Below are 26,664 nucleotides of genomic sequence, written 5' to 3'. Positions count from 1 at the left end.
TGCAATATGTTTATTTGAGTCAGCTGCCCACACTGGTGTCAATAATTGCACAATTGATTTAAATTTGGGAATTGCAACAAAAGTTTCCATTATGTGTCGTAAGAAGAGTACTTCTGTTCAGAGCTCCAGTGAACAGGAACCTTTCAGGTCTTGCTGGGGCAATGTGTGCATGAGACAGAGACAAGAGATTTGGCATTCCCCATCCAGCCTTTGTGACTCTCTCCAGCCCCACTCCAAGCCCTACTTGAGTGCTTTGTCTGCCTGCAATATGCCATTAAAACTTTTACAAAGCCTCATGGTTGCCTGGATGGAGAGATGAGGGGGGTGGGTGTAGAAACATATGGCTTTTGCATACCTGGATGTGACCTGCCATATAGAAGTAGCAGTCACATCCATTGCTCTGCCTACTTTTGTCTTTGGTTCTGCCCACCACTGGCATGCAGCTTCTGGAAAGTTGCCCATAAGGGAATATGGCCTTTGGGCTGAAAAGGGTTCCTCACCTTTGTGCTAGAAAGATTAGGTTGCAGGTGGACTGAAAACTGTCAAGAGACCCCCGAGATCATCTGCCTGTCAAAGTAGATAATATTGAGCTAGTTGGACCAGCAAACCTCTTCCTGTGCTCTTATAGCACTTAAAGGTTCAGGTTTTGGGCAGCCAGTCCCAAATGTTAACATTCCATGTCCATGTGGTTGGGGGTAGAGAGTGGGAGAGGGAAACGGGGTCCTTCCGGAAACATCCCTATACATTGGATGGAGAGGAAATATTTTTATTTTAGTGATGTACATTCCTTCGACACTGAGTGCATACTTAGCGTCATCTTAGAGTCCCTCAGCTTCTCTGCCTGGCACAGGTCTCTTAGTGTGTAGACCCAGACCATTGAGCCCAAGCTTCTATAGCCGCTGTCTACCATGAACCAGCAGTTGCAGAAATGTGCTATGTTTAAAACAGAAATTCATTCTTTTGCTAATTAAATTGTTTTAAATGTTTATTTTTATATTTTAGTTTATTTTGGAATGTTTAAGTTTTTTTTGTTAACATCATTTCATTAAATGTGTATTCTGTACTTGACCTCCTTTATTATGTTTTCTTTTGAAATCTTTAAGTTGTAGTTTCCTGTTAATTGTGTCCTTTATAGTTGATTTTCGTTTGTAATGTTTTGTTTTAGATCGTTTTATTTGATGTTTTAATGTAGGTTGTAAACTGCTTTGAGATTTTTTTCTTAGAAATCTAAAGTAATATAAAATAAAATCAATAATAATAAGAACAACCGTGATCTGCCTCACTCCAGGATCCTTTCTGTAAACTGTTCACAGCTTGATGAAGCCAGTTCCTTTTTCACTCACCTCCAATTTCTTTCTTTTTCCCCTTTCTCAACTAACTACTCTACATTCTGTAATTTTTTTCAGTTTATTTACAACCTGAAAGTTCACAGGTGCTTGAAAGTCCAATTTCCTTTCTGTTTGTTTTATAAATACTTTCATTTACAGGCTCATATACTTCTCTATAACTAGGAAACCTCATGAGCATGTACAAAGTACACCTTTATTTCTGGGTGGCCTTGTTTCACTTCCGGATTGAAAACAAGTTCAGATGGTTGCGCACTGCTGATCAGGGCACTCGTGGTGTTTGAAATTATAAAGGAGAGAATCACCCCCTCTCTGCCTTACTTTTGAAAACTGTTTTTCCCCCTTAAAACTGAATTGTTTCGGTAGCAACGTAAGAGGAAAAATGACTATTACTCATACTTAATCTAAGCACAACTGCAAAGCCTTCTGATTAGGCATGTAGCTATGTGATGTTGAATGTTATCTGCTAAGTCTGTTCTATCCTGTTTCCCCTTCATTATTGTTTTCTTTTAAACCAAGTCACGAACCAAGTATTACTGCAAATTTTTATGCTATTTTTGTGATGTACAAATGGCATGGTACTTGTTCTGTTTCTTTGTATCACTTGTTATTCCTATGGTAATAAAAGGTAAAGGACCCCTGGACGATTAAGTCCAGTCAAAGGTGACTATGGGGTTGCGGCGCTCATCTCGCTTTCAGGCCGAGGGAGCCAGCATTTGTCCACAGACAGCTTTCCGGGTCATGTGACCAGCATGACTAAACCGCTTCTAGCGCACAGAACTCCGTGATGGAAGCCAGAGAGCACGGAAACGCCGTTTACCTTCCTGTTGCAGCGGTACCTGTTTATCTACTTGCACTGGTATGCTTTTGAACTGCTAGGTTCAAAAGCATACCAATATTTCTATGATCCCTGTTTATACAATCCAATAATAATCATTTTTTAAAGTGAAACTTAGCTTGTAATTTTAAAAGACGTTTCGTAATTGGTTTTATACTTGTAAGCTGCTTAGAAGCCATATTGAGTAGCAAATTGATTGAAAATAAATAAATAGTAGTAGGTAAAATCTGGTAGCTCTACCAGACTGTGGGAAATTATAAAAATTACTCTGTGGGCCAGCATAAATGAGCTACCACTTGGCCAGATATTGCTCTGTCTGGCAATAGATTGTATCATTCCATAACTTTTTAAATGGGAACAATATTAGAGCTAGCAGCAAAGAGTGGCTGGGGCAACCAAGTCAGATGGGCAGGGTACTACTACTACTACTACTACCACTACTACTACTTTAGCCCTTTAATTCCCCTTTGAGTTCTTAAGGTGAAAGACAAAGCTGGGACACACACACACACACACACACACACACACACACAAATCTGTCCCAGGCACATAATTGCGTAGCCCCTGGACATTTGATTTAGGTGCCCTGGAGTCTTAAATATTATTATTTTCACAGGGCAGACCATCTGTAGATCTGGTACTGGCTTCTTGGATACTCCCACCCTTATTTTCCCTTTTTACTGTGAATACTCCATATTTTTGCTAATACAGTAAGATTGCAACTTAATGTGGGGGTTACAGTCTAGGGATTTCGCCTCAAGCCAAAATAGTGTTTAGTCCAAACCCTTCGGATTCAGTGGGGGCTGGGATTGCCAAAGTCATTTTCCCCAGAACCCTGCCCCCTTTCTTCCCCTTTTGGTTTGTTTATTTTTTCTTTGGGATCATTTCCCAAAGAAAAGGATATATACTGTTGTCAGATTGTATGTAGCCACGGTCAGTTCTCTGCAGAAGGCCTGTGCAATCTAATTTCTCTTCGGTCGGATGTAGAATTGATGCCAACAATGTTTCTCATAAAAATAATTGATACCTTGCCATTAGTGCCTTGTAATTTGCAATATTAAATAGCCAGAGCCCCAGAAGAATTCTGTCTTCCTGCTAATCAGTCCACTTGCCTTCCCACTTTGTCAAAAGAAGTCATTATTTGTTGGCCCTTACGATGCCCTTGGGAGACCTTCACCCCACCACAAAATGAGGAGCTGGGTGAGTCGGGAGAAAAGGAAATGTCAGTTCCCTGCACTGGATACAGACTTTTGTGGTGTTGTCCTGTTGCTGGGCCCAATGTTGACTTTTCCTGGGTTCCCTTTTGAAACTTTCAGAATTCCTAGAAGAAAGGGATCAGCTACCCCTTTTGGAGCCAGTTTAATAGGGTCTGAATAGCATCTTTTATGTGTTGTGGAAGCAATGCCTGGATGCCAGTAACTGAATAATTTGCTTTATCAATGTGGAAATGGGAGTTGGATCTTATGGTTCCCAGCTCTGGTGACCTTGAGGGGTGGGACAGTTTAAGGCAGGGGTCTGCAACCTGTGGCTCCGGAGCCGCATGTGGCTCTTTTACATCTTTGCTGCGGCTCCGGGGCGGATACTAGCGAGGGGAGGAGGCGCATTGTGCGCCCCGACACTCCTCACCGTGGCGGGCGCTGTACTGGCTGTGACGTTGCATGGGGGCGGTGCGTGCGTTAGTCACGCACCGTCCCGACGTCACCTTCCCGCCCGCTGTCAGATCATGGCTCCGGAGATATATTTGTTTTAAATGTCGCAATGGTTTTGCGGCTCCCAGTTGTTGTTTTTTCTTCGGAAACGGGTCCAAGTGGCTCTTTTTGTCTTAAAGGTTGCAGACCCCTGGTTTAAGGGATAATCTTCACTTCTGGCCACAAAAGGATCTGACTTAACAAATGGTAATGTGTTGCATCACTGGCATGAGACAAATCTGTTTTGTGCTTACCCTGACTACTCATAAATTTATTGCTGGCAATCCAACTCTCTTGCATACTCTGAAGGAGAGGAACCTGAGGGCTGTGGATTTGATTTTTCATTGAGTATTTTTGCTTTCTTGTGATTTGTCTGGATGGTTTCACAAACCTTTGCTATTCAAATTCTTTTTATGTTTTATAAACTCAGCAGCCATCCTTTGGGAGAGCCCTTTTTTGAGGAACTGCTACAGCCCAGTTTGCACTTTCTTTGGGGGGGGGGCGGCGGCTATCGCCTTTGTACTGTCCCCAGTTGACAGCAGATGTTCAAGGATGCACTGCAGCAGCCTGGCTTTCGGAGACCATATCTTTATAACCCAAGGGCCAAACTACACATGACAAGAACATCCATGTTTGTTCACATCTGTTCAATTCATGTACAAAGTGCGGGAAAGTCTAATTCTTGCATGCAAGTGCCATTTGAGTCAGGGGAGCCAAACCCTCTGCCTTTTCTGCCTTACTGACCTGCAAACCTTACTGAGTTACAATAATTTCTTAACTTCTCACCAGCTTATCTCCTCTGATATGAGAAGTGATCGCTGGGCTTGTATGCTTTCAGTTAGGGTTACCAGATGGCCCCGTTTCCTGGGGACAGTCCCTGGATTTGAGAATAAGTCCCTGGGCAAATTCCATCCCCGGAATGTCCCTGGATTTCATCTAATGTCCCCAGGAAATGCAGCAGCGGCAGTCTCAGCAGCCCGGAGCAGTTGGCTCTGGTTAGCTTCAGGAGCTGCATAGAAGTCTCCATATGATGGTGGTGCAGAGGCTCTTAAGATGCAACTTCCAGGCTGCCTCCACCTTCCCTGACCCCAGCAACTAAGCTGTGAAGGGAGGCTTCATGCTGCCTATCGGAGCAGCCTCCCAACTCCTACTTTCGTGCAAGCAGAAGCAGGGCAGGGATCTCTCAGATGTTAAGGGAGGCTTCACACTGCCTATCAGAGCTTGCGTGCAAGCAGGAGGAGGCAGGGATCTCTCAGTTAGGCAACTGGGAAGCCTCCCTTTCCACCTGAGGGATCCCCGCCCCCTCCTGCTTGCACGCAAGTAGGAATAGGTTTGTGGCTGCTCCAATGGTAAGGGAGGCATCGTGCTGCCCAAGTCTCGCCGCCGCCACACTTGGCCCTCCTACTCTGCCTTCCATGCCTGGCGCACCGCACACCGCTTCCCCACCACCACCACTGAAGAACTAACAACTCGGGCTCCCAAGGCTTATGGGAAAAGGAGATAGAAGCCTCGGAGGAAGGGGAAATGTGGTGGTTGAGATCAAGGCAGCGGCTGCCCCTCTGCCACTGCCATTGCTGCAGCATCAACATCCCGAACGTGTAGTATTTGATTGATTGATTGATTGATTGATTGATTGATTGATTAAAGTGTGCCCAGATTCATTGAAAAAAATCTGGTAACCTTACTTTAAGTGAGGCTGGAAGAGAGAGAGGCCACCTAGTAGTGAGCTCACAGTAGAGATGAGAATCAAATTGAGACATGCTTTATTGTAGCCCGAGCTGTGGGGCACTGCACTACAGCAGGTTCAGTCACTGAAATAAGTTTAGATTGGCTGGTGAGTCACAGGACTGCATCCCTGTCTTGACAGGTGGTAGGCATATAGTGGAGTGTGCTTCATATCATTGATGTGGGTTTTGTAACATACTTTGCATTTCCAGAATTTCAGCTTTTTGAATCAAATGCAGGGAGTTCACCTGCTGGTATGCTCAAAGACTGTGGCTTCATATATTTCCACATGGTTGTCACAGTAGCTTCTTGCATTACATTATTGTGCAGTAGTTAGAAAACAGCCTGGGAGCAATCTTTTCCAACAAGGTGTCCTCCTGATGTTCTGGGCTGCAGCTTCCTTCAACCCAGCTAGTATGGCCATGCTGGCTAGGTCTGATGAGAGTTGTGGTCCAAAACATCTGGAGGGCACCAGGTTGGCAAAGGCTGGCCAAATGAAAAGGTGATCAGGAAAAAAAGAATTGAGAAAGAATTCTATGCCTGGTAATGTCACTCTTTGTATGTAAGGAATAAATAGTGGAATTGGTATTTTCATAACTAACTTTTTATGCTAATATTTTTTATTAAAGGGAGAGGTGAGTCAGGTGCACCAGTGTAACATGTTTTCCCCCTCATTCATGAAGTCAAAGGTTGCAATGTGATGAAAAATCAGCTTTCCTAACATTACTGGCACTGATCCTGCGCCCCTCCCCGTCCTTTCTGAATGGCATGGAATAGAGTTCTTGTTAACTGGCCACATCACACAGATTATGTAGAAGGGATGAGACTACCCACAGTGAAGAACATTTCTGGCTATATGCTTCATGGATTTTTCTTTTGGCACAGTCTTTACTGTTCTTCATGACTATAAATGTGATGATATGGTAGTAGGAGAGAGAAATGTTTGGTTTTTTTAATATGCTGAAGCATTTGTTGTGTTTTGCACCCAAATAGTGTACAACAGACCAAATGTATGATTTTGAGTAAACCAGCAGAATGTAGTAGATAGGTAGCCGTGTTGGTCTGCCATATTCCAGCAGAATGTGTGATTTATAGCAAACTAGATTATGAAAAAAAATTGCCTTGTGTTTTCCAGCTTCTTCAAGAATTTACTGACCTTGGAAGCAGTTTACTACATCATTTCAGAACAGGTTGACAAACTATTTTTCATGTATTGTTGAGCAGTCGTTCTTAAGGTTCTCCCCTTGAATTTGTTATGGTCTTACTATCTTTATTTCCTTTAACCCCATTTGGCAGGGGTGGGTGGAGAAATTCTCAAAAAATTCCATTATCCTCTAGAATGCTAGTCCACCACTGGGTTCCTTGGGCATTTCTAGTTTTGAGACCTATTTCCCAGGGATCCCTGTGCATGGAATGCTCTTGGCCCAGAGTCCTGCTGTCTAATTAAGACTTTGCAGCAGGATCTTTCTGGTGCAACATAGTAAGCCTAAACAAGGAAAGATAGAGCAGCATCAGTGAGGTAGGGACTGAGCCAGGCAAGCCCATTCTGAACTGGGCCTGACATTTAAGCAGAGATGGGGGTTTTCAGGGTCTGATTCAGAATTTACTTGAAGGCACCATAAAACGTAAATTCATAGTCCAAACCACTTTCTGAGCATTCCTAAATTTAACATTGTTACCACCTCATGTCATGAAGGAAGCATGATTTTGAGCAGATGTTAATTGACCAAGAAGTTTTGCTAGCCTTAGTGTTGATGGTAATTTGTATGTTAACTGATAGGGGTAGGGTTAGAGTTTTAAGGTAGAAGAGTCCATGATTCTTGGCTAGCAGGATTCTTCTTGACTACTATATAGCTCCATTCCACTTCTATGAAAGGGGAATGAAGAAGAAACGAAATTTGTACCCCAGAACACAGATAATGTGCATGCATGTATACTGTTTAAAGTAGTGATGTAAGCACTTGGAGATAATTGCGCTTTCATTTATTACATTGTTTTTGGTACTTTAAAGAAGCCAAATACAAAATTTTCCTGAGAGTTAGTGCCCATGTATCCAGATCTGTTCCCATAATTTAGGACAGCTAAATGTAGTTTTAATGTAATAGAAGAATCCATATTTCTTTGAGGGTTTCCCATAAAGCAGAGCAAAGAAATAAACCCTGAAATACAAGAAAGCACAAAGAAATGTGATATCCTCATTGACTGCACAATTATTTAATTCACAATACATAATCTAGTATTTTTTCCCAAGTTATCTAGTGTTCATTCATTTTTGATGCCTTTGGTCATACTGACTCTTATGTTGCAAGAGGTCGTCTAGCTTTCCCAGATGATGATGATGATTTCTGTAGCACTTTCAGTGTCCATGTCACTTTACAGAGTACAGAAGGGCATGTCCCCCTGCCCTTAGAGCTTTCAGTCTAAAATTTGAAATGTGGGGAAGGGTTGAAGGGAGGAAGTTATGTGATACAACTGGGTGTTATTGGGGAATAAAGACAGGAGCCAGCATAACTGGTAATTGTTTTAATAATTCCAGTCTAGACATGCACTCTTCACTACAGGATTCCTTTTCAAAGCTCTTTACAGCTTGCCTTTTCCCAATGAAGGCAGCCTGTTTCACCTACAGATACTATTTTAGCATTTTGCATTGGGCCTATTCAGAGACTACACAGTGACATGACCAGTAAGCCTGGTGGCCTGAGTTAGAAGAGATGTCTTGTCAGGACTCCAGAAAGGTGAAAACATTGGGGCACTTGAAGAAGAAGGCAACCAAGGGTTGCAAATTGGGAACAGCCTCCCTTCTCCCCTGCTGAGTGCAAGGGGCATTTGCTGCCTCAAGATAATAGTGATGGGCACTAGCTTGCATGGGTGTAAAATGGAATTAAGATAGATTCATTGAGAAACAGCTCGGTCAAAGGCATTTTAGTTGTGATGAAGCCTCCGCTTAAGAGTCAGCATGCCACTAAGTACCATTTGTTGGGGAGCAACAGCAGGGGATGTTTATTGTCATCATGCCCTGCTTGCAGCCTTCCTAAAAGCTCTGAGAAACAGGATGCTAGACTAGATGGACCCCTTACTTTGATCGAGCGGGGCTCTTTCTGTTTTCTTCATTCTTTTCCCTGTCCCTTAAGTGGGTGTAATGCTAAACCAGGATTGATGCTAAGCAGGTTTGAACCATATAACAGCAGTTTAAGGCAAACAAAAAGTGAAAGGGAGAAAATTCATGATGCTCATTTGCAAACTTATAGCTAGTAGGTAGCCTGGGTTAAATCTGCACTGTTCCCAAAGGTCTTAGTCAGTAGTTAAGACTGAGGCACAGTTAGTATGTGGTTCCCTAGACTGGGTGGATGGGAGTTTGCCTGCTCTTGATGGGGTTACGCTCCCTGTGAAGCAGGAGGCACACAGCTTGGAGGTTCTTCTGGATCCTTTGCTGTCACTTCAGGCTCAGGTAATCTCAGTGGTGAAGAGTACCTCCCGTCAGCTTTGGCTAGTGGCCCAGCTGTGCCCCTAAGTGGACAGGGATAGCCTAACTACTGTTGTCTATGCTCTGGTAACCTCTAGGTGAGATTACTGCAATGTGTGGTAGGTGGGGCTGCCTCTAAAAACAGTTTGGAAACTTCAGTTGGTGCAGAATTTGGTAGCCAGGTTACTCTCTGGCACAAGATGTTTTGAGCATATTACACCAATCCTTGCCCAACTACACTGGCTGCCAATTAATTTCCGGGCTCAATTCAAAGTGCTGATTTTGACCTATAAAGCCTTAAACAGCTCAGGAATTCAATATCTCAAGGACCACCTCTCCCCATATGAACCCACCTGGAGGCTGTGGCTGTATTTAAGGCCCTTCTCTGTGTGCCTCTTCCACAAGAGGTCCAGAGGGCAGCAACATGAGAACAGGCCTTTTCTGTGGTGGCTCACCACTTGTGCAATGCTCTCTCCAGGGGGGCTCATGTGACTCCTTCATTACATATCTTTAGGCACCAGGTGAAAACATGTCTTATGAACCAGGCCTTGGGCTGATTAACATTTTATGGCCTTTAAAATGTGTTTATGGGAGGGGGGCTATTAGTGGAGGTTTTTTGGTTTTATTATTTTGTGTTCTCATTTTGTATTTTTATGTTGTGAACTGCCCTGTGATCTTCAGATGAAAGGCAGTATACAAATTTAATAAGTAATAATAATAATAATAATAATAATGAATAATAATGGGTTGGGGCTCTTTCTAAAACAGAAATCCTTGAAAATTTTAACATAATTGCCCTTGAACTGCCAACAGGTGCTTTTTTCCCTTCTTCTTTTTGCATTAACACCATCATTATGCAACAACTGCAAGTCCAAACATCAAATCCATGCAGTATGCACATTTGAAACTTAACATTATGTATAGCAATAGACTCCTTGCATTTGGGGTGTGCCTACCAAAAATGATTTGAAGGCTTTGGGGCAAAGTATTCATAGCAGTCATTGCCAGGCAACAGTCTTGTCAGATGATGGCAGGCACTGGGCACTTCCTCATTGTATTAAATACATTCTTCATTCTTTTGCTACTAACCATCTCCAGTCAGTGGAAAGATAAATTTGACTCACTACCCAGGGAGGCATGCCCATCCTTCTTTATTGTGACTTGTTCTATGGGAGAATATGAATAGAATAATTTATTTGGGAAGAATGTAGTTAACAGGAAGATTCCTTAAAAGCTGATCCCCTGTAGTTCAAGGGAGCTGGGTTTCCTTTCCCTTTCCTGCCTCCATGTACAATCTTGATGCCTTTCGCATTCTCCACTGTATAAAAAAACTAAAATTTCCCAGGCTCATGGAAATGTATTAAACTTTGCCTTTCAACTCTGTTTCAGTTTTTGAATTGCAGTTTCCTTTCCTCACATGCACACCCTTCCAGGGTCGGTTGCCCCAAACACGCCTTTTCCTTTTAATGAAATGAAAATTTGCATATTTTTGCATTAATATGTTTGAAATATCTGTGCACAAGCTCATGGGCAACTTTCATGACTTAAACTAGGGGTTCCCAAACTGTGGTCCACAGACCAGCAGTGGTCAGTGAGCACCAAGCTTGTGGTTGCACAGTGTGACTCTGAAGAACAGCAGGACAAGGAGCTGCCCAATTGTTCTCATCACTTGAGAACCCCACTGGCTTCCTTCTCTCCTTTGTGGAGGGTGGAGAGGACACGGGTGTTGCTCTCTCTTCACTGGGGATGAAGGGAAAGAAGGAAGCCAGCGTCTGTTGCTCCTGTGGAAAGCCTTTGCTAGTCCCACCCACCCTTTGAGATTTGCAATCATATTAGGTTTAAAAGAAAAGTGGGGAGAATTCTCCCACCTACACATACAAATCGCTCGGTAAATTCCTCTCATTTCTGTTCTTTGCATACTTTCCTTAGAATTCTAAGGTTTGTCAGTTCTATTCAGGAAATATAACCTGAGTTTCCTGTCCAGCAGTTAAGATTTGAGTATCAGAACAATTTGTTTTCTAACAGATAGGAAAGGAGTGTGTACACACAATAGTATCTTTCTGTCTGTCAAGCATGTAGGCTTCCGGCGTTTTAGTGCTAATTAGCAAACAAACAAAAAAACAAAAAAAACAAACCCCTGTTTCCTAGGCTGGCTTATTTAAAAGTGCTGAAATACAGGTATTGTTTCCTGTTCAGCATGTGTACCCCTTGACTTTTATAATATTGGCTGTGCAACTAATGTCTGAAAAATTATTTTCTTGTCTAATATTTGGTGCATGTTACCCACTCTGCTTACTTGTACCTCTGCACCAGTCTTCCCCGACCTGCTGGCCTCCAGATATTTTGAACTGCAACTCACAGCCTACACTAGCATGGCCAGTGCCAGGCGATGATGGGAGTTGTGGTCCAAAGCGTCTGAGGGGCACCAGGTTGGGGAAGGCCGCTCCTCACTGTTGTTCCTGTATTTCCCGATTCTCATTTTAAGTGTCTTGTTATCCACGTTACATTGAGGGAAAGCGATTTCTTAACTTGCCATATATTATTTTTGCGAGAAAAATGCTAAGCGGTGCTTGGCTTGTCCACGAACTGCAGCATGATGACAGAGCAGCAGGTAGGCAACGTAGACAGGCAAGCAACCAGTGTAGGTTTTGTGGGGGGAGGCGGAAGAGCTGCAGCAGAACAGGTAGGTCAGGGAAGTCCATTAGCAATCAATGTGTTCTGCTTCCACTGTGCTCTGGACACAAACACCACCATTTCAGCCTCAGCAGCCTCGCAGGCCTAGAGAGCGACGATGAATCAAGGCAGTTGCTGGTAAGCTGCCCTGATAGACAAGTGGCCTCAGGGGCAAAGAGGAGGTAACTGGAAGTTGGTGGGCAGATCAACACAGGGTGAGCTTTGTAGGCTTTCCCACTCTCCTTTTATAAGGAGACTGTAACCAGTGGTGCCACCACTGGTTACAGAAGACAGGAGGGAAAATTGCAGCCATCCTTCTCTGGCTCCCCATGGTAGATGCAGCGGCAGCAGGTTAAGAGAGGGAAAGCTTGCAAAGGCTACTCCACTCTGGTCCAGCGCTTTTCCTTTCAGTCTACCCACTGGGGAAAAGGAAAGAAAGGTTTTGGCAAATACGTGTGGGGCAGAGGATGCATTTGGAGTGTTGTGTGAGAGAAGAGGATTTGGGGTGAGGTGTGTGGGGAGGGCACATAAAATAATGTGTTCTTGGATAGAGAGGGAGGAAAAGATGTGGGGGTAGAATATGTGCTCTTGGGGGAGAGATGAGGGTATGTGTGGTGGGGGGAGGGATGCTCTTGGGTAGAGAAAGAAGGATAGTAGGGGGAGGTCCTTTTGCAAGAAGAGAAGGGTAGAGATAGAGATGTGGGAGAAAGAAATGTTAGTTGGTCACGAGAGGAGGGGAGTGATGGATATGGAGCAAGATCAAAGATGCTGTTAGGTAGTGAGAAAATGATATTGGGGGAGCAGCTTGGGTTCGAAGGACACTGAGGGTCTAAGGAGAACTAGGAGTAGAATTGCAATGGGGTGATATGATCAGTGCATGACAAGATTTTACAAGCTTTTCTGTATTCCTCATTTCAACCTTTGGTATTATGATTTGGGCAACCCATGTGATTGACAGGTGGGCTGCCTTGTCCACTTATGGGAGCTAAAAATGTTCCCCACCACTGGTCTAAAGGTTTGTAGTGCAGGGAATGTGTGGGGGTGGTGGTTTGGAGAGTCATGGACTGTAGGTAGTGTTGGTGAGCAATGCAAGCAGTGGTATAGCGCTCTCTCTCTCTCTATTTGTGTGTGTGTGTGTGTCTGTCTGTCTGTCTCTCTTGCAGGTTCGATTTTATAGAACAAAAAACACTATTGCTGACTTACTAACAGCATTGTTTGTACATTATTATTTGCCTTTCTATGAAGGTGGTGTAGTCATAATTTAAATCCTCAGTACTTATTTCAATGTTTACAGATAAATAATGAATTTGTGCTGAGCACCTTCACATTTCAATGATAATTGTGGTGAACCTGCACCATTTAGATTTCAGGGTATGTGATATTATCACAGGTATTTTCATAGGTACTAACTATTCTTGGTTGTAATTCTGGTGCTTTGCTCTCCTAATCAACTCTGATTTTCAGGACAAGCAATCCTCGTTTTGTGCGGGGCTTATGTTCTGAACCCCCACATGCATGGGCAGAGTGCATGTAAACCCATTCTGCCCCCACCCTGTCTTGCCCCCACCCTGTCCTGCCCCTTTTCATGACATCTTTATGACATTTTGCGGCTACTTCCGGGTTTGGCGCCATGCACATGTGCACAATTGTGTGTCATTTGAACACACCTAAATAGGTTGTTGCCTGTACAGTGGTACCTCGGAACTCAAACGTTATCCATTCCGGAAGACTGTTCGACTTCCGAAATGTTTGAGTTCCAAGGCATGGCTTCTGATTGGCCAACAACTAGGTTTTTGCACAGCAGAAGCCGCGTTGGACGTTCATGTTCCGAGGAATGTTCCAAAACCAAAGCACTGACTTCTGGATTGTCTGTGTTCGGAAGCCAAAATGTTCGAGAACGGAGCCGTTCAAGTTCCGAGGTTCCACTGTATTGGTTTGCAGTGGGCGATTCTCTTCTTAGCCTTCCTTAGTCTTACTCCTGTGTGACATGGATAAAGACTTTAAAAATAGTATGATTTCACATGCTTCCTGAACAGTATAAAGCATAAAAGAGCTTTCCTAAAATGTAAACTGTTAGCACTTTACATAGTTCAGGGTCTTACTGGAGCCTATTATTAGGAAATTATTTCTACTATTTTTGAAAACATAATGCATAATCAAAAAGCTCTGGAATTATAACCCTAAATATTGACCATCTGGCATGTGCAATCATATTGATGTAGAAATAATGAGATATGAGATAATAATCAAACTGAGTAGTTCTGCTTTGGACTGCTGATTTGATTCTTTTGGGTACACTGCAGTAATATATTCCAACTTTTCAATACCAGTTGCTATGAACAATACAGAAAAACATTTCCTCCTGCTGCCTCAGAACTGGCTGTTTTTCTCACTTCTATATTGGTTTCTAATATTAGTTCACATAGCCCCTGTGGGACTGATTGGGGGTCACAGAGTGTAAGTCCACACATACAGGCTTTGTTGAGTCCAAAGCTACATCCTGTGCATATGCATCCTAATTTAAGCATCCCTTCAGTCCTTAGCCCTTTGGTTATGCTCTGAATTTTATTCAGGTGACATTGGGCCGTATCCCATCTTGTGTCTCCACTACTGCAAGGGTTCAGAAATGCTAATGATTAAGTGGTATATAAGTGTCTTAAATAAACAAGCAAAATAGACTTTTTAGAGCTGTGCAACAGAGGAATCCAACGCAGTATTTACCAATTCACCCCACATAAGTGGGGGACCTGTTGGGATGATCTGCCAGCAGAGATTTACAGACTCAAAAGGATGCTGCCAAGATGGCGTTGAGAAAGGTCGTTCTTGGCTGAGCTCCACAATCTGTTTTAATTATTTAATTGGGGTTTGTTTGTTTGCTTTTTATGTGATAGTGCTGTTGCTGGCTCAGCAGCTATCTAATTTATCAGGGGCTAGGACCTTTTCAGTGTTGTTTTGTTCTCTGAGGAGCCAAGAATCATTAACCAGGTTTAAAGGGAGTTCAGCAACTGCAGGTCTTCTGCCCCTTTGGTGTTCTTGCTGTTTTGTCTTTACAGGTTTTAAACTTTATTCTAAGGACTCAAAAGGGATGCTCTGAGGGATTTTCTAGTTGGTAGATCTGGTGATTTCCTGGGGCCCTTGACTTGCTATGGAATTTTGAGATTCAGAGGACTATAGATATAATTGTTTCTGAGCATACTCTCTGATCCAGTGGAGCACGTTCGGCTGCCTGGTGTACTTGGGAGTTACATGTGAGGAAACAAGTCAAGGACAGTTAGAGTGCAGTTAGTGCAGGGGTTGTTAACCTGGTTCCTACTGCCCACTGCTGGGCATTTCAGGATTCTAGGAGGGGGTTCTATGGCACAAGCTGAATCCTCCTTCCATTGAGCACTGGTGGGCGGTAAGGAAATTTTACTATCAAGAAAGATGGATTAGTGGGCGGTAGGTGAAAAAAGGTTGACAACCGCTGAGTTAGTGCAACAATGACTGGACATATGCTAGAGCATGATGGTGAAAACAGTGAAGAGGGCCTGCTTTGGTGCATCCTCGATCCCCAGAAGAATGTCAGGGTGGTCCATTAGCTGTTGACACCTACAGTATATCAGCAGATGGAGTCTGGGACACCCCAGAGACCATCCATGCTAAGCACTTTGAGGACAAAGACATTCTTCTCTTTAGCAAGCTAGATGCCATGACTGATGCGGTCCCAGAAGAGATTTCCAGCACCCCATCAAACCATGTTCTGAGGGATCAGTTTCAGTTTTTGCAACCTGATTACTTTGACATGGTGCTTGCATGCACCTAACAATGTGCCCTCTTCATCCTTCCTCTTCTTGGCTAATTAAAACTAGCTGGGGTGAAGCATGACTGGCTGAATTCAGGGGGTGGTACTGCCCACCTTGAAGAAGATAATATTGTGGCCACTCCTGGAAAAAACCCATCCTGCACCGAATGGTACTGAACAACTACCATCCTATTGCAAATACCCCTTTTGGAGCAAGGTACTTGAGAGGGCTGTGGTGACACAGCTGCAGGCATTCTTGGAGAGAAGTGGGTTCAGACCTTGCCTGTGATACATAATATACCGGTAAGTGCCTTTGCAAATCAACATGTACCAAATTGCAAAGTAAATTGCACCTGAATTAATAGTCGTGAAACTTTCAAAAGCTACTTCTGGCATGTAAGCCCAAAACTAGAAATGATGCAGTCTCAGATCGTGTTGAAAACATGTGGGTTTTTAAAAAAGAATTTAAGTGTTATGTAATTAAGGAGTGCTAAATTCTCTCTCTCTCTCTCTCTCTCTGCCCACTGCTTATCACCCCTCCACCAGGTGCTTTTCTCACTTTCAGTGTCAAGAGCCTGGTTGAGAAAAGGCATAGAGGATAGAGGTAATCTGTGGATTCAGCACCACTTCCCTATATGTCCCTTGCTCTTAAAATCAACCTTGTCCCCTGCTTCATCCATGATTGCAGTATATTTGTACTTATCAGAGTAGGTCAGCCACAATTATGACTCCACATGTCTTGGAAATAGTTCCTGTGTCTAGTGCATCAGGCTAAGGCCAAGGAAACCATGTAGACTAACTGTAATGGTTCTAGGGGTTGCTTGTGTGTAAATCAAAGCCACTCTTGGCTGGTTGTCTGAATGAACCCTTTCTGTCCGTGGCTGTCTCAATCGCTGGCAGAATCCGTTAGTGGGCATTTCTTGAACTTCTTCCAGCAAAGAAGCTCTTTGACGCTTAGTCTCCTCCTAGCCTCCCTGTGCGGAAGCCTTCTGCGCAGGGAGGGTGTGGGCATCGGATGACCCGTGCTCTCCCCACTGGTTCCCGGCGAAGAGTCTTGGAGCCACCTCGCCGATTCCCCCATCTGCCCCCCTTCTCCACTGGTGTTACGCTGATTTCCTTCCCCAGAAGATGTGCTGCTTCTTTCCCTCCCGGGACGCTCTCCGGAATCCCTCTGGAGCCCTCCCTCTCCCTCTGGCTCCGATGGCAGTTCCCTGACACTAACGAATTAAAGATGGGAGTGCAACAAAAAAGGTGAGAGGGGGAAGTTACCCATTACCTTAATGAAGTCCCCAACTCTTTGGAGACCTTCCCCCAAACACAGTATCAATATTCAGCAGATAACTTGGTAAAACTCAAATGGGCCAGCTGAGCTTATACACGTGCCCCTTTCTTTGGCAGCTCACTTAAGTGCCCCACTCCCCCTGATATTCCTCTTCTGCTTGTGGTTTAGCCTGGACAGTCCCCCATCAGGTTGGAGTGCAGCATGTTCTGTGGACTGGGGAGACCAAGTGCATTTACTGCTGCTGTGAAACCACTGTGCGTTAGGGATTGTCTGAGCTTGGATGCTCCCCCAGCAGTGACTTTGCAGGCTGCTGAAATAGTTGTCTTCCAGTGCAGGCAGTGGCCAGAAATATTGCTCCAGCACCACTTTTCTCAAACTCCCAGGGTGTCTGTGTTTGTGCTGAAGTGGACTTTCTAGGGATGGTGTCACGTGCTGGGTCTGTCTATGTAACTGCCTGCCAGATTCATTTGCAGGAATTTATAGACCACTTTTCAGCAACTGCTTCTAAAAAAAGCAATTCTATAAAACCTATTAAAAATGCACATTAAAATTTGCCACAGAGAACAGCCATTGGAACAGCAGGAAACCAACCAGGGGGGGACTGATTTCCAAAAGCAGAACAAAATAATGTCATCTTTACTTGCTTCCAGAATGCCTTGAGAGAGGGAGTCAAATGAACAGAGGAGTGTTTCAGAGCTCCGCTGGCCACTGGAAAGACCAGTATGCCTTCCTCATATGATGAAATTTGAACCAAGGCATCATTGACAGATCTTAAGCTTGGACTGGGGATACCCCATCAATTGACATAGGTACCCTCTTGTCTGTGTCTGGTGTTGCAACTTCATGCCCCAGCATACGAATCACCTTCTATGCTAGGAAAGGAGACAGCTTGTGCCTTATCTTAGATCCTGAGCTATTTTATCTGAGAATGTTGTATATTGTTTGAACGTTTATTTTGTGTACACTCAATAGAAAAGATTTGTTGTACTTAAAGCAAGATAAAGATAGAGGCAACCAAACAGCCCACACATCCTTTTCAAAGCTGCTTCTCAAACTGTGCTGTTCTCAGACTGCTAGAGTCTTGGCAGGTGAGGCACATTCTATTGCATTAGACCCGTGTTGAGGGGCGTCAAGCTCTCAGGTCCTTGGAACTCCTCCCCTCAACTCTTTGCAGGGCTGCAATCTCTTCATACAGTCCTTAAGGCATCTCTAGCTGGTCCTCAGACCTCACCATGGGTCACCCCCACTTGCTGGCCCTTCTTCACATCCCTAGTGTTTTGCCTGGCTGAACTACTGATTATGCCTCTTGCTTGTCTGGATGGAGGATAGAGAAGTGAGTTGCAGTGTCTGAGGCGAGTGAAAGGTTACATGATAGAAGTTTATGAAATTATGCATGGCCTGGAGCAAGTGGATAGAGAAAAGTTTTTCTCCTGTTCTCTTAGAGCTGGAACACATGGACATCCAATGAAGCTAAATGTTGGAAGATGCAGGACAGATAAAATAAAGTACTTCTTCATGAAATGAAGAATTAGACTATCGAACTTGTTGCACAGGCGGCACCAAACCAGATGGCTTTAAAAGAGGACAGGGCTATCAGTGGCTACTAGCCATTATAGCTATGCTCTACCTCCACAGTTTGAGGCAGTAATGCCAGTTGCTGGAAACCACCAGAGAGGAGAATGCTCTTGTGCTCAGGTCCTGCTTTCATGTTTCCCATAGGCAACTGGTTGGCCACTGTGAGAATAGGATGCTGGACTAGATTGGGCTGCTGGCCTGATCCAGCAGGCTCTTTTTATGTGTGTAAGTGTAAAAATTAACCTTCTGTACATAGGCAAATTTTGCATTTGTTGCTTCACCCACTTTAGACTCTGGCACCACCCACTACAAGCATGTGGCCCCTGGAAGGTTGCTCAGATGGGCATGTGGCCCTTGGTCTGTAAAAGGTTGCCCTCCTTGCTTTAGATCAACAGAAATACCAGGTATGTTATGCTGAAGTAGGTGTGGACAGTTTAGGCACTACAAGTATGAAAACACATCAGGTTACTCTTTTTGGGGGCTGCATGGGAAGTGGCTGGCAGATGAGTTTTCTAGGTAAAGCAGCTTTGGAGGAGGGAGAAAAAAATTCTCCTCTTTTAACTCAGTCCCTCCATTTGCCACAAACTCTCCCAGGATTCTTCAACTTGTCAGCTTCATAACTTTGGTGTATAAGAACTTTCTCCCTTGAGTGAAAGCAAAACAACATAAAATAAGCATAGCATAAAATGTCTAGGATGCTGGGGATGCATATTCTAAAAAATGTATTGGAAACTAGTAAATGCCTTTAAAACTTTCGAGAGGACTGAAAAAAGATTTCATGGAGAATTTCTTTTCACTCCTGTTCTTACCCAGGGCAAATATCCAGTTCTCTGTTGTACCATATCAGTTCCATGTGCTTTTTTATTTCTGTCCTCTGGTATGACCTCTGTCTCAGCTGGCAGCCTGTGTGATCTTAAAGCATTTTCCGGCTCAAAACAACAATACATAGGAAATTCAAGTGTAGGTTTTTTTATTTCCTTTCCTGCCTTCAGCAGTGTTCAGGATGTACACATAATTCACAGGTCTGGATTTAGGGCAGGGGTTGTTTTGCTGTCTAGTCTCAAGCATAGACACTGGCTATGTTGGCACATCACGTCTTGTGCTTGTGCTGGAAAGAAAGAACTGCTTGTTGCATCTTCTGGACCCATAATTGTTGTTAACATGAACCACAGTTAGTTTTGGCCAACCAGTTTCAAAAGCCATAGTTTGGAGTTGGATTGTTTGAACCTAACCATAGTTAATATTAACCACAGTTCATCACTCCCCATAATACAAAAACCTGTTGTTAACCAAACCAAAAAGCTTTCCAGACAACCCCTGGCAGCATAATAAGTGTGAGTGCATGAGACTAAGGCTTATTGCAGCTCATTCCTGCTCACACAAATTGCACTACACCATGGTTTAACATGATGTGTGAAAGCCGGCAGAGTTATTTCTCACCATTAACTTAGATTTTGGATTTCAAGTTTTCCTCTCAAAGGTGGGAAGGGGACTGCCTGAAAATGATCTCTCTCAAGCTTCTTTACAAAAACTGGAATGAGAATTTTGCCTGTTCTCTCAAGAGCAGTATTTCTCTTTATACTATCAGATGAAAGAAGCTGTTGGTTTGGCTGCTCTTTTGATAAAGCTAAATTATGCTTATTGCTGCTGGGGTTTCACTAGGAAAATATTGATTGTCAGTATAACAAGAATTCCCTCGCTGCCTGTTAGTGGCCTCAGCCAGCTAAAACCTGGCAATGGAAAAATCAATAGATGTTAACAAATTCCCTCTGTCTCTAAATTAATGCCTATCTTCATAATTCTCCTGGTTCCTGTCAAGGGAAATCCCAGGGAATAGGTATCCATGGTGGCTGTTTTGGAATAAGGGACAGATTTCAGGGAAAGCCCCACCACACCACACATTCCTTCACCCTGAGTCAAAGATCTGGGTAAACCGTGACCCATCTCAAGTTTCGTTTGCTTCCAGTTGGCTCTTCTATTTGCAGTGCCAGCACCACACCCATGATGGAGGACATGGGATGCGCTGGTAAATATTCAGTGCAGAATTTTGCTGGGAAATGCTTAGCGGTATCAGCAGCTGTGTGTGGGATTTCTTTCTTTTTCTTTTTTTTTTGTCAGGCCATCCACAAAGAGGCTGTGCCAAGACATTATGAATACCCTAAGCTTAGCTTCTCTGGGACATTTATAAATTCAACAAAACTAAAACTGTAAAGCTATGCCTGGACTGTATCACTTTAAGTGTAAGTGGAGGATTTTCACATTCAAATGCTGTCACATGTTGGGTGAGTGAGTTCCTTGCATATAAAAAAAAACTAACCCATCAGCAAGAAGGGTTTGGTTTGTCTTCTGAAGGATGCCTTCTTCCCTCTAATTGCTTCTTTGTCTCTGCTATTTAACCATCTGGCCTCATCTTCACCCTGGTGGTAGTTTTCTTGATGAGCAGTAGACCACCTAGGTGAGCTTTTAATAGTATGCTTTTGAACAACCCCAAGCATTCTGGTGAGACTATTTTCTTGAATTGGCCTTTCAGCTTCTTTCTTACCAATACCAAAGTCTCTTTTGAAGCCAAATATGACTGTGTTTGATTGACTTGGCCATTGGCCGCTTACACATACAGTTGTACCTTGGTTTTCGAACAGCTTAGTTCTTGAACGTTTTGGCTCCTGAATGCCGCAAACCCAGAAGTGACTGTTCAGGTTTGTGAACTATTTTTGGAAGCCGAATGTCTGACAGGGCTTCCACAGCTTCTGATTGGCTGCAGGAGCTTCCAGCCAATCAGAAGCTGCACTATGGTTTTCGAACATTTCGGAAGTCAAATGGACTTCCGGAACAGATTGCATTCAACTTCCAAAGTACGACTGTATGTTGAATTTGATCCCAGTTTATTCAGCAACACTTGCATCTTGAACCAGGTCCTGGGCAGCACTTAAGATCAAGTCAAATGTTGCCTCATCTCTGGTTGGCTACATGACAAATGTTTTAGGGTACAGTCATTTAAGGTATCTAGAAATCTTAACTTTGTCCTAACTGGAACAGTAACGTACACAACTATCTAAGGGTACTTGAAATAACCCACCATTACAGCATTTTCTCTTTTGAATGCCACCTTGATTTCATTTTCCATCTCAAGATTGCTCTGGCCATTTTGGTCAGGGGGACAATAGTGTCCCTCTAGTACTGAATTGCTCATAGGACCCGGTTTCACTTCCCACTGTTATGTAGTCTGCCGCTTTGGGGATTTCTAGCTCATTGGGCAAGATGTCTGATTCACTGTTCATTCTCTTAATCCTGATTCTCCACCAATTCACAGCCATAATAAACATCAGTTGACTTTTCCTCGCTCTTAAGAGTGGAACTAGTTTTACTTTAATGGTTCCCTCTGAAACTGGATTTAAGCTGCTTGCTATTGAACTCTTGGGGCATGGCAATATTTTGCATAGCTTGTGTTATAAAAAGGGAATGGGTGTGGGGAAGCAAGTAAAAAAGCAGGCAGGGAAGCCCTGACTCGTGAGTTCTATTCTTGGCTGTGTCACTGACTCATTGCAATCGGTTTGCTGAAATGTAATGTTGGACTTGCCCTCTGGCTGTTAAAAATAAAGTGGGAAAAGCTCTCTTTCTAGAGCTTTGCCACCACTCTGTAAATACTTTTTGTATGCTGTCAAACTGAAAAAAATCCTAGTTGACTTGACCATATTGAGTTTTAACTTTGGGTAATTAAATGGATTAAAATTCATTTGAAAAATGATAGTTCTAAGGAAAACAAACAAACATTGTTTTTCAGCTGATGCACACACATGTAGCAGTAGGCATTCCCTTTCAGAATAAGCATTCCCTCGTCTTCATTGGCGAAGGAGGGCTTTTTCGCTCTACATTTTTTATAAATACTTGTATTTTTTTAAAAAAGCAACAACGGGAATCCTTATTAAATCAGGAGTGTCTTTTTGTCAATCAAAATTATTTAATTGGTTTAATACACCTGATTAATCAATCAGACACTACTGCTCTACTTAAAAGTCTTGCCCTCACTCAGTAGCCTACTGAACTAGACTACTTCATGGAAGCTGTGTTGCCCAGGTGAAGGCAGCTGGTTTTCAGTCCAAATTCAGTAAACCAGTATTATATTTGCACAAAGAGGCATCCCTTTTTGCAGTGTGAATCTATATCATTAGTAAGGTTGGGAGAAAATACAGCTCTCTCCACAAGTATCAGCCCTACTTACGTATCTACATGCAGGTCCCGCTATCTGCCTGCTCGCTATCTGAAAATTCACTTAACCGCATTTAAAGAATTATGCACAAACCTTGCTATGTGTTCTGCAGATTCACTTATCCAAACAGCCGACTTCCTTACTTACTTCCTTGTTTGTTTCTGCTTTTCTTGTTGGCAGCAGCCATTTTCGGGCAGAAAATGCTCCTTCGGGGAGCAAGATTGGATACATCAGAGAGCAGGAGAGTTCAGACAAATCCGTTAGGGTTGGGTTTTGTTTTTGTTTGTCTTTGTCTTTCTTTTGTTGATTGCCTGCAGTCATTTCAGGAAGAAACCATGAAGAGAGTGGGGGAAAGCGTGTGGACAAATCCTGCATTATAAATATTTCTATAGGAAATAATGGAAATCATTGACTCGTTATGCAAATACACTCTCCTAACAAACGATTTCCAGGAAATACATTGTATTCGATAAACAGGACCTGCGTATCACTAAATCAACTATTCTTTTCAATTTTCCAACTACTGTCCATGACACTCTCTAGAATTACCTTTCCAAATCCGCAATCATAGTTTTCTCTGGTATATTCCAACCTACTCAATCCCACCCTCAGTTTGCTTCCCCAGACAAGTTATTTTTTAAAAGCCATTGTATTGCCAAGCATTGCATGCATCTTTTTTCTGGTATGCCATCTTGAGGGTGTTTTGTGTTTGGTTTTTTTAGATATTTATCACACATCTAAAATTAGGTGATGAACATTTAGCATCCTTTGCCTTTGTTCTATAATGTTCAGAACACATTTTGAATTCCTGACAAATGCCTCTCTCATGCTGTTGCTGATGCTCAATTAAAAATTATAAATAATTTATAAATAAATAACTGGGACTTGCAACAAAATGTGGAGTTTTCCTGATCAGGATTCCAAACACTTCACTCAATTTCATTCTCTTTCCCCTGGTTTGTGGTGTTCCTTCCTCTTAGAGTGTTCTTTTAAAACAACAACAACAACAAAAACCACCACCACCACCAAAGATTTTTTGAACTTCTCCAAAGCATGATGTTCCCCAAAGGCTGCTAAAACTTCTGCCCCTCTTGCGCATGGGTGGTGTGGTGTCTCTTTGGCTACGTGAGTGGCACTTAACAGTCTGAACATTAGAAATAGAGATGGTTGTGGTGGTGATGGCAGTGATGATGGCAGTGATTCACTCCAATCATGTTTTGCTGAAATGTCTTCTGTTAGCAAAGGAAGCAGAAGCTGTCACTCACCCTCACTTGGGTGTGAAACTTTCCTTATGTTATTGCCGGCGTACATCTTTGTGGGCACTTAAAAAAAATGCTTCACTCATGCCAGCTTCTACTCAGTTGCTAGTAGTGTCATGCCTCTTCCTGCCTTCTGCTCCAGGCAGCAAAGCCATGCCATTAGCACTCCTCCCCAATGGTTTTGGGCAAGTGCTCCACCACTGGCTTTGCACTGGAAAGTAGTACTAAGTAGGAGTACACTTCTCAAATCTATTCAGTGATGCTAGTATCACTGGGTTGTATACCACTGTATTGGCCATTTATTTTGTAGGGTAGCTTTCTAATTTTCATTTACCTTTATGTTTCTTAAAGCCTTACTCAGGCAGCCACATGCCTCCGAGCCCTGAAATGAGAGGCAGCTGCTGTCTCAAAACTTTTTGTTCGCATTTGGCAAGATCCCAAAATGGTGGTGGGGAACTGGTTTGGTATGCAGCGCTGGGTTGGAGGTATGTCCTGAACTGAGAACAGTATGTCACTGATGTATATTGGCGGCATGAAACACCATTTGCATATCATTTTCATAACTGAGGTCATGCTGTTATTTATGCAGTCCCTAAAAGTGTACTATTATGCTTAGTACTCTTAATCTAAAATCATTGCCACCAAAAGCACTGGGTTGTAGCCGTTATTCTCAGAGTTAGTCAGATTAGACTAACAACGGGTCTGCTGAAATCATAATTAAAGTTGTAGGTGGATCATTGTAGCACATACCAATGAAATGTCATGATTTCAAAAAGTGAGACCTTAAGCAGCAGTCAATCTTAACTATAGTTTATTGAAACAAGCCGTCTTCATAAATCACAGTTTGAAGTTGAACTGCAGTTAGCAAGAACAGAAAAGAAGGGAGTCTGTAAGCCTATGGCTCACCCAGTCCTGCTTATGTGATGCTAAGCCATAGTTCAGAATTGTGTCTGAACGTAGTTGTTATTGCTTTAACTTCATCCCAGTAACTAGGAATCACAAATGGGGAGAGTGCTGCGGTCGCACCCAGGTCCCGCTTGTGGGCTTCCCACAACCACCTGGTTGGCCACCTATTAATCCTAAAATAGGTGCTGTCCTGTAGCTTGTGGACCGAGATGACTACTTCTGCATTTTGCAGACTATCTTAAATATCAAATGTCAAAAGCTATCCATTTGGACTTTCTCTCATTGTTTGGAAGCCCTCAGAAACTAAAAGGTTTTTAAAACCATTTTGGCATTTTCACTGCTAAGGGTAAATCTTAAAATTAGAAAGGAAGAGGTATGTTAGCATAATCTTTGACCAGGCAAAGTATTGCAGTTTGTAGTTAACACACAACCACACTGCAATTCCAAATAAATATAAAGCTATTACTGTATTGTGGGGGGTTGGACTAGATAACCCTCAGCGCCTCTTTCAGCTTTTCATTTCTGTGATTCTATTTATTTATATTAATATTATAAGTTAATAGCTCAGTCTTAACTGGATTTACTTAGATTAGAAGAAGTTCTCACCGTGTTCAATCGGTCTTGGTGTTTTCAGGATTTCATCCTAAAAGTGTTACTTGGAAATGTCAGAAAGCACAATTGTTGCTTTGATGACATATTGATTCTGCCTCCTTCCTCTCTTCCTCCTCACACCGGATGCTGGGAAGTGGAGTTGTGGCCACACAAGGGAAGATGAATCCCAAAGCAAAGTGATGACCAAGGTCCCCTTCAGATTGTCGTTATTTTGCAGGCGGGAATCGGCTGCAACCTGGCAAATTTAGGACTTTTTGTGTTAAGGCAAGTGACAAAAAAATGCACTAGAAAGTGTGGGGAAACAATCAGTTGGCAAGTCATATAACCTCTGTGCAAGCAAATCTGAATGAATGCTCAATAACCAGGTTGCCAGGAAGCAACCTTGTGAACAGAAATTTCAGTTGGCACCAAGTTGACTTCTTCTTGCTGGTGGTCTTACTTGAATAAAAGGTGATATAGTTGGCCCAGCAGCCCTTGTTCCTCTGACTGGCAGCAGAGGCCAGAGTGTGCTTTGCCTCAACTTTCACAATCCCCAGGCAACTGCAGTTGGCAGGAGGAGGAGAGAGTTCTTCATCTTGGGGGCGACGGGGTAGAAAGAGGAGCAAGCTACTTGCAGCTGCTGCTTCTCTGATGGATGGGTCCAGGCTAGCGTTCCCTCGCTGTCATGTTCTTCCTGGGATAGTTTCATTTAAATCTCTGTCATTTAAATTCAGCAAAGAAATTTCTTCATCTTTCTCTGCCTGTGCCTCTGCATGTGTTGTCCAATAACATTGTTTTGTCTTCCTATAGTAATGGCTGACCACTCAGTTCAAACAGAACAAATGTTCCTGCAGCAAAATGTACACCTCTGAATTGTCCCAAGAAACTCACTGTCCTTTCAGCTCTTTTGCTGATGGCCAATTATCTAAATCAAACACGTAATTTACCATAGACGAAGGTTTCCACCCCAGAGAGATGTGGAAAAAAACTCCACCAAACGGCATTTTGTTTAGTCCAGATGGATCTGTGGTTACTTCACAGGCATTTCTGGGCTTCGGGAGCCTTGCTTTGTTACATTTTTGGTCACAGCTGTTAACAATGCTGTGGAGTTTATAATGTGGCTCATACCCAGGGAGGATTGCCCTGTGGAGAGCCCTGTGGTTGGTTTGCATCCAGCTGATTAGCACAGCTTCAACTTAATCAGAGTGCTTTTGTACTCCAGTGCAGCTAGAAGCCACTGAGGCAACAGGTAAAAAAAGAGCTAGGATCTTACTTGCACATGGCTGATCACTGTTTTGTAAAGTGGTGGTGGAGAACCAGTTAATGCAAG

At 43.1% G+C, this 26,664-nt stretch overlaps 1 protein-coding gene and 1 long non-coding RNA gene across 2 annotated transcripts in view; one reads left to right on the top strand and one right to left on the bottom strand.

The window, feature by feature from the left end:
- Window positions 1-26,664, bottom strand: part of LOC310698359 — a 525,075-nt gene that overhangs the window by 352,342 nt on the left and 146,069 nt on the right. The window lies entirely within an intron of this gene.
- Window positions 1-26,664, top strand: part of AMMECR1 (AMMECR nuclear protein 1) — a 129,527-nt gene that overhangs the window by 78,195 nt on the left and 24,668 nt on the right. The window lies entirely within an intron of this gene.

This window comes from Podarcis liolepis (assembly GCF_965112155.1).
Source record: "Podarcis liolepis genome assembly, chromosome: Z".
NCBI classification, from domain to species: Eukaryota; Metazoa; Chordata; class Lepidosauria; order Squamata; family Lacertidae; genus Podarcis; species Podarcis liolepis.
The sequence above is the reverse complement of the archived record's forward strand: the minus strand, read 5'-3'. Positions and strand labels throughout refer to the sequence as shown.